This window comes from Colossoma macropomum, unplaced genomic scaffold (genome assembly GCF_904425465.1).
Source record: "Colossoma macropomum unplaced genomic scaffold, Colossoma_macropomum, whole genome shotgun sequence".
Lineage (NCBI taxonomy): Eukaryota > Metazoa > Chordata > Actinopteri > Characiformes > Serrasalmidae > Colossoma > Colossoma macropomum.
In genome coordinates this window covers 10,588,674-10,596,253 of record NW_023494806.1, presented here as the reverse complement: position 1 = coordinate 10,596,253, position 7,580 = coordinate 10,588,674, and the positions used below count along the sequence as shown (strand labels likewise).

The 7,580-nt window shown below is 39.8% G+C and overlaps 1 protein-coding gene across 1 annotated transcript in view; it reads left to right on the top strand.

The window, feature by feature from the left end:
• Window positions 1-7,580, top strand: part of cacna1ba (calcium channel, voltage-dependent, N type, alpha 1B subunit, a) — a 164,919-nt gene that overhangs the window by 84,998 nt on the left and 72,341 nt on the right. The gene's annotated exons all lie outside the window — the stretch shown is intronic.

Genomic DNA, 7,580 nt, shown 5'->3' with positions numbered 1-7,580 from the left:
TAATATCAGGTCGAAAAACTTGTAGTTGCTCTCAGTTTATGGATCTGTTCATTCACTCTTACGGATACTCGAATATAAATTACATAAAATTAATCAGAATGCATGATTCCAATTACTTGTTTCTTTTTATTGCGTCTTATATAAAGTGAGGCATATGTAGCAGTATGGCTGTGGATGGCCTGTTACAGTACAGTACTGAAGTCTAGTAGTGGTGGGCAGCGTCACGAATACAGCCTCTTTCTGTCCTCGTCTCTCCAAAGTGTGAAATGCATATCTACAGACCAACGCTGGCAGTGTTTGAGCGAGTCAAGCTGATGAAAGGTTTGGCGGAGGCTGAATTGGTGGCTCTGCTGGAGAGCAGAGGTTCAGGAGGATGTAGGATGTACATGTTAAAAGAATGGTTCACTGAAAAATCCAGTTTGCACTTTCCCCAAACATAATCAGCCAGGACATATGGTACAAAGCTTACTCTTTCGTTTTTCATTGGAGCTACAAGGCATAAAAGGGTGGCATAGACTTTTTAACTATGCCAGCCTTGCACCTCCAGTGCAAAATTAAAGAACTTAAGATACAGTCATTAGGTACAAGTTATTCATTTTTCAGCATCAAAAAAATGCAGAAAGCGTATGTTTAACAAAAAAGTACAGAAAAGACTCAAATATCATATCAAATTTCTCAGTATTTATTTCATCCACACTTTGCCTTTATTGCGTCCACCCATTGCTTTTATCACAGCTTCCTTTCTTTTTTCACTAAACTTGCTTTCAGTTTTTCAAAGAAATCTGCAGGGATACTTTTTCATGCTTCCAAAGTTCAATCTTAGAAGTTGGTAGCATTTTGTGCGCTTTGGGTCGCTTTCGGGCAGAATTTTGTTGTACTCAGGTCATCATCAGACTCAAAACATGATGGTCATATCAAGCTCAGATGGAATTTTGTCAGGTTCAGTTCGGGCTCAGACAGAAAATTCTCGGGCTGCATTTGGGTCCAGCCTGAATGCAGAAAGTCTGGTGTTGTTTAGTTGTTTTTAACTTCTTTAGCCCTTTGGATTGATGTGTAGCTTATACAGGACTCAGGAGAAAACAGCTATTCGAGAGCACTGAAACAGAGCCAGTGTTTCAGTTACTTTAAATACATGTCAAACTATTGCAGCATTTACTTAGTTCAGGCACTCTGTGTTTGGAATTTTCCAGTTTGTTCTTTTGCTCTTTGTTCTTTTTCTACACTCACAGCATGTGTGTTTGTATGTGTGTGTGCTTGGCCACAGGCACCGGGAGGTCACTGCTGTCTGTTCCGTGTTCAAAGCTAAAGGCCAGACTAAGGCCACATGCAGAGGGAAGAGAGGGGGAGTATGAGGGAGATACAGAGAGAAGCAAGAAAGGCTCTCGCATCATCATACCAGTCTCTATGGACAGTGTGACTCAGTAGGAAGCATAGATCTAATTAGATCACTCCATGTCTGTTTGACCAATATTTATTGTCCATATGATGATGTTCCAGATGAACAGACCGTTTTTCTGCACCAGTTCAACATAAATTGGCAAAGGGTGCTTTTATTTTCTTAGTAAAGCTGTGGGAGCTGCATGATTTCATATACTTTTGGCTAGGACTAAAACAATTATTCAACATTGATAATGTCCGTTTATTCATCATTCATCATCTTTAACCGCTTAATCCAGCTAGGTTGCCTCACAGCAAGAAGAGCCCGGGTTCGATTCCCTGGCTGGGCGACCAGGGTCCTTTCTGTGTGGAGTTTGCATGTTGTCCCTGTGTCTGTGTGGGTTTCCTCCCACAGTCCAAAGACATGCAGTCAGGCCAATTGGAGATGCTAAATTGCCCCTAGCTTTGAACGTGTCTGCCCTGCAATGGACTGGCGACCTGTCCAGAGTGTTTCTTGCCTTCTACCCAATGGCCGTTGGGGTAGGCTCCAGCTTCACCCACAACCCAGTAGGATAAGCAGCTTAGATAATGTGTTGAAAATGATGACAATACAAAATCGTTGACAGATTTTTCTGTTAAATTTTCAAAATGATGTCCAACCAAGAGTGAGTTAACAACTTAACCTGAAGAGGGCAGGAGTTATTGTCACTTATATTGTCGTACCTGGGTGAGCAGATACAAACAAACAATTTTGGCTCAAAGTTAAAAAGAAATTAATTCTGAGAGCATTTTCTAAATATAAAGTTGTCACATACAACATGTTGCTACTTACCAAAAAAACAGCAGTTGCCTTTTATGTGGTGTGAACATGTTATGATTGGACCAATAGAAATATTCCAGAATTGCTTGGAATAAAATCTCTTTACATTAACTTACACTGAAAGTAAAGGACACTTTTGTCTTCTCTTGTAAACCATTTTGGAGGTACTGGTTTTACTTCACCTTCAACCACTGGAAAGAAATCATGTTGTTGATTCTGAAGCAGCAGAACAGTCAGTAAACGGTAGCTTTCTCTCCATGCTGGTGTTCTGGCAAACCAAACTTCTCCATGAGGACTCACAGTTCACATTGTAAATGATGTGTCTAAATGAGCTAACGTTGCCCTTACAAACATGAATGACTAAAGCTCATTATGTTACATTACTAACGTTAGTCACTGGAATATTTTATGCTGCATTGATTTGTATTAATTAGACATATTTAGCAGGCAAATAAAAAATACTTAATATTCGGCAGCTCTTCCCGTCACAGTGATACACACATTGGTTAGCTAACTTAGCTTTGTAATCATAGTTCCAAAATGAAAAATATGCCATCCGCTCTTCCTGGAAACTCATTCACACACAGCTCTTCTAGTGACCTGGCATGTTAAGATGGTAATTTAAGGTCTTGGTGAACAATACCTTAGTTTTTTAGAACATTTTAATGCCCGACATTTTATTGTTACAGCTCTTCACATTTACAGGCCACATGCAAGCCAATTAATGGGTTGTCAGTTGATTAATTCACATAAATAATCAACTATCAAAATATAAATTTTTGCAGCCCTACTGTCGGCCTGCATCTGCATTAGTATCCACTTTGCTCAGAAATAGAGCCACTGTTTAAGCTCCACTAAGCTTCATCACTCTTGGGTGCCCCCTCTGGTGCCTTAGCAGCACATCTGGAGTCAACACCAGTCTGACAGTCTGCATTGCTATTAGCGCTAGACGTCCTAACGATATGTGTCTTAAGAAAGCGTCATGGCTAATTTGGTTGTTTTGAAGAACTACCAAACATAATGTTGGCGTACATAATGTTGAAACAGAACTTGCTGGTATACAGTAATTAGCGAAATGGGTAACATCACAACATTTGATGCTGCCTGAGAGGGTTCAGATCCCTGCTCAGGCAGTAACCTTATAAGAAAGAGAGATAAAAAAAAGATCTCATTATTATCTTTACAAGATGTTCAGTGCAGACATTCACATTTGAGAAGTGACAAAAAATAAATACTGGCAATTTCAAGATAAAAAGGATTCTGGAAACCATGTTTACATTAGTCAAACCAAACAAATCTTTTAATGACTTCACATAATGTGGCATATTTTAATGTCTAATATGGAGCAGGTTTAGAATGAATTAAACTGTCCATTAGGATGAGCTAATGGTAAAGCTAACTCTGGAGCTAAAAAAAGTAATCTTAGCATTGGTCTGTAAGATTGTTTATCATTACTTATGATATTAATATTATAATATGAGTGTTAGCATATGCAGTAATCCTGCTAAGTTTAGATCACAGTTATAATCATAATTTGTCATGTCTCATGAAAATTTCTCCAAGTATCGTGATGTTATGTATTTTCCATATCGCCCATCCTTATTTACTAGTCATGTTTCGTAGTTCCTTACACCCTGAGAATAGAGCCTATACGATTACTTAGACTGTACAAGATTCGTCACTCTTGGGTTCCCCCTCTGGTCCTGTACTCTCCATTAAAATGCTGATGGTCTCCTTAGGAAAGCATCGCATTCCATAATGTGGTAATTTTGAAAAATCATCAAATGTCAGCAAATAAGCAAAGGAGGGAACTTCAGGTCCAGAAATCCTCTTCCCCAGGATTTTGTTCCAACTGCCTGGAAAGCTCTGCTGCTGTTTTGAGCTAACTAGAGAAGCCAGGCAGTTGGAACAGAATCCTGGGGAGGATTTTTACTTTCTGGATCTGAATTTACCACCTCTGCAAATAAGGGGTGTTTAACTTGCTACACCAGGTTGTCGATATTCTAAAGCTTTACTCTTTGGCGTTCTGAAATAGAGTTATGGCAAAATAGTATGTGGTGATTACATAGTACAGTGAATTATGGCTTAGCTTTGTATGATACCAAATGGGGTTCAAACCCCTCTGTAGATAGTAATGTTAGTGCACACTGCCTTAATAAGAGAAATTGAATTAAGTCTAATTTATGTTCATGTTGCTCTTTTTTCCCTTTGAGCCCCCCCCCAAACAGGCGCGCACACCTGTTTCTGTTTATATGTTTTCAGTGTATGTGCTTTTTCAGTGAGTGTGTGTGTGAATAGATACAGTTGTGTGTTTGTGTGTCATACATCACTGAAGTGAGGGATTCCTCTCTGGCAGCCCACACACACACACACACACTCACACACAGTCACAGTCCCACTGCCACTGCATTGCAGGAATGGGAGGGGGTGTGGAGGAGGGGAGGATGGGGTTGCTGTTGTTGCCGTGTGACAGAAACACCAATCAGAGAGAAGCTCACAACAGCTGTGGAGGCAGATCTTTCAGACTGGGGGAAACCCTTATACTGTTTTTCTAAAAGATTCTCTCTCTGTCTCTCTTTCTCCCTCTGTCTCTCTCTCTCTCTCTCTCTCTCTCTCTCTTTCTCTCTCTCTCTCTCTCTCGCTTTCTCTTTCTCTTTCTCTTCTTTCTTTCTCTCCCTGTATATTTTCAGTCCTCTCCCTTTTCTGTTCATTCTCTCTTCTTTCTCTTTTTGCTCTCACATTCTCTTTTCACTTACTCTCTCTCACTCTCTCCCTCCTCTCTCTCACACACTCTCTTCTTTCCCTCTCTCCATATATTTTCTCATTTTTCTCTCATTTTCTGGTCATTCTCTCTCTCTCTCTCTCTCTCTCTCACATGCACACACACTCTCTCTTTTATTTCTCTCTTTTTTTATTCCCTTTCTCTCTCTTTTGACTGCCTGCTCTCTCTCTCTCTCATCTCTCTTTTGCATTCTCTCTCTCTCTTGCTCCCCCGCTCTCATGGACAGTGATATTGTGTTATGACGTCTTTCTTTTTCTTTCTTTCTTTCTTTCTTTCTTTCTTTTTCAGTTTGTCTCTTTTATCTTTTTTATCTTTCTCTCATCTCTGATTCTTTACTGTCCCTCTTTTCTCTCTCTCATTTTTAAATCTCTCTCTTTCTCTCTCTTCTGTCTTTCTCTACTTTCCTGTATTCTGTCTGTCTATACCCTCTTCCTCTCATGAACTTGGATATTGTGGCATGGGAAAAGGATCTTTCTCTTTCTTGTTTTTTTTTATTTCCTTCTCCCTCCTTCCTCCCACTTATCTTCTTTTCTTCTCTCTCTCTCTCTCTCTCTCTCTAAAAGGCTGGTTAGAGCTAATGGAAACTGAGGGAAGCTCTGTGGGTGGAGGGAAAGATAAATAAGATCATGTTCTCTAGCTCAATAACTCTATCAGGGGAGTACACAGCCATTCTCTCTCAGCCTGCACTGCCTCCTTCAGCGTCTCCTCTTTTCCTTTGTTTTCAAACTGCCCGTGGACCCTCCCTGCCCAATGTGTGCACCTGCCCAGCAGCGGTGGCAGCCCTTCCTCCTTTAATTGGCTTGATAACAGATGGCGGGTCATGTGGCTGCGATGGAGGAGCTTTTTTTCTCCCGTTCTGTCACTGCTTCTTCATACATAAAGGGCTAAAGCACATGGAAATGAGTGTGAATTGCTTACCAAAGACTGTGAGACTAGATACCAAAGACTATGCAATATGATTATAAGTCATGCTCAGAGGTATTTGCACGTTTTTTGCTATATGGCACTTTGTTCTTGCTTTTTTTGAACCGTAGTGTTACAACTTAGATGCTGTTTAGTACACATATTACTTTTTTGTGTTTTTGGCACAAGTCTTGACTTTTCTCTTTCTTTTTTGTGTTTTATTATTATTCGCAAGAACACATCCAGAAATATGTCATATGTCCATAGGTTTATGGACACCTGCTCATCCAGTGTTTCTTCTGAAATCAAGGGTATTCATCGGGAGTTTGTTCCCCCTTTGCTGCAATAACAATCTACTATTTGTGGATTCTTTATACTAGATTTTGAAATATTGCTGTGAGAATTTAATTGCATTTAGCCACAAGAGCGTTAGTGAATCACAAACACCCCTTCAACTCCAGAGAACACAGTTCTACTGCTCCACCACCCTGGGGGGCTTTATACTCCTCTAGCTGATGCTTGGCATTGGGCATGATGACCTTAGGCTCAGGTGCAGCTGCTCCAGAGCATTCCATTCTTTGGCAGTTCTTTTCTATGGAGATTACAAGATTATGTGAGATTATATGTATATTTGACAACCTACTTTTCTTATACTTTTAACTAATTTGCTCCCCAGTCAGGTTGTGGCCAATACCACCCACACATTAGGTCTTCCTCTATTACACAAACCTACCAAGCTAGGAGAGTGAAAGCTAGCATATTCCTCCATCCAAGACACAAAATGTGCCACATTTGAATTGGCTATAAAGCAACATCATCGGACAGCTCAGCATGCTTGGAAGAAAATTCTACCTCGCTAACAGATGTCTGTGTTGGCTAGAATCACGCTGAGTGATAGGTGGGAGAGCAGGACCATCCAAGCCAGAGAGATCGTTAGACTGTTGCTACCAACTTGGTAGCATCTACTAGGGGGAAATCTAGCTAGCAGGTGGAATTGGCTATGACTAAGATTTAAGCATTAAGCGTAATTAGAATGAGGACATAAGATTCAGATTTTTGGACTTTTCCTATAAAGTTACTAAAGATTTCATTTAGACAGCAACAATGTCCCATGAGAGAGAGACCAATAAAGAGTGCGAGAGAGAGAGTATATGGTTTGAGATATGACTGGAAGAGATTAATACAATATCTCCAGCCACCCCGAGAGAACACAGTGCAATGGCTCTTGAAGATAATCCACCATTTTGGTTTTAGTCTTCTCTGTGTGCTTCAGACAGTTATGCCATAAACTCTCCACTTTATAGTGTTGTTTATTATTGATTTTAAAAGGATTGATTTCTAGCAGCTTTTGTTTTCTTGCCACAACACACAGAGCTTTAGAAAAGAACAAACTTGTGTCTTTTCTTGGTACAACTCATCTATGTTTGCTTTGAATTCACACTAAAATTTGCCCGCAGCAGAATTTAATAACAATAATTAGAAGTTATTAATGCACCCTTAAATCTGACTGAAACTGAACTGAACTGAATGGGAAAAAAATAGAAATATACATTTACCCAGGTCTGTTTTGCTTCATTAAAAAGAGTGCAATGAACAAGGAAAAGGTGGCATGCTTTGCAATTAAAGGTTATAAATCACAATATATTGTATATGTATGTGGTATGTTGTGTTTACTTTACAATATATTGTGAACTGTAA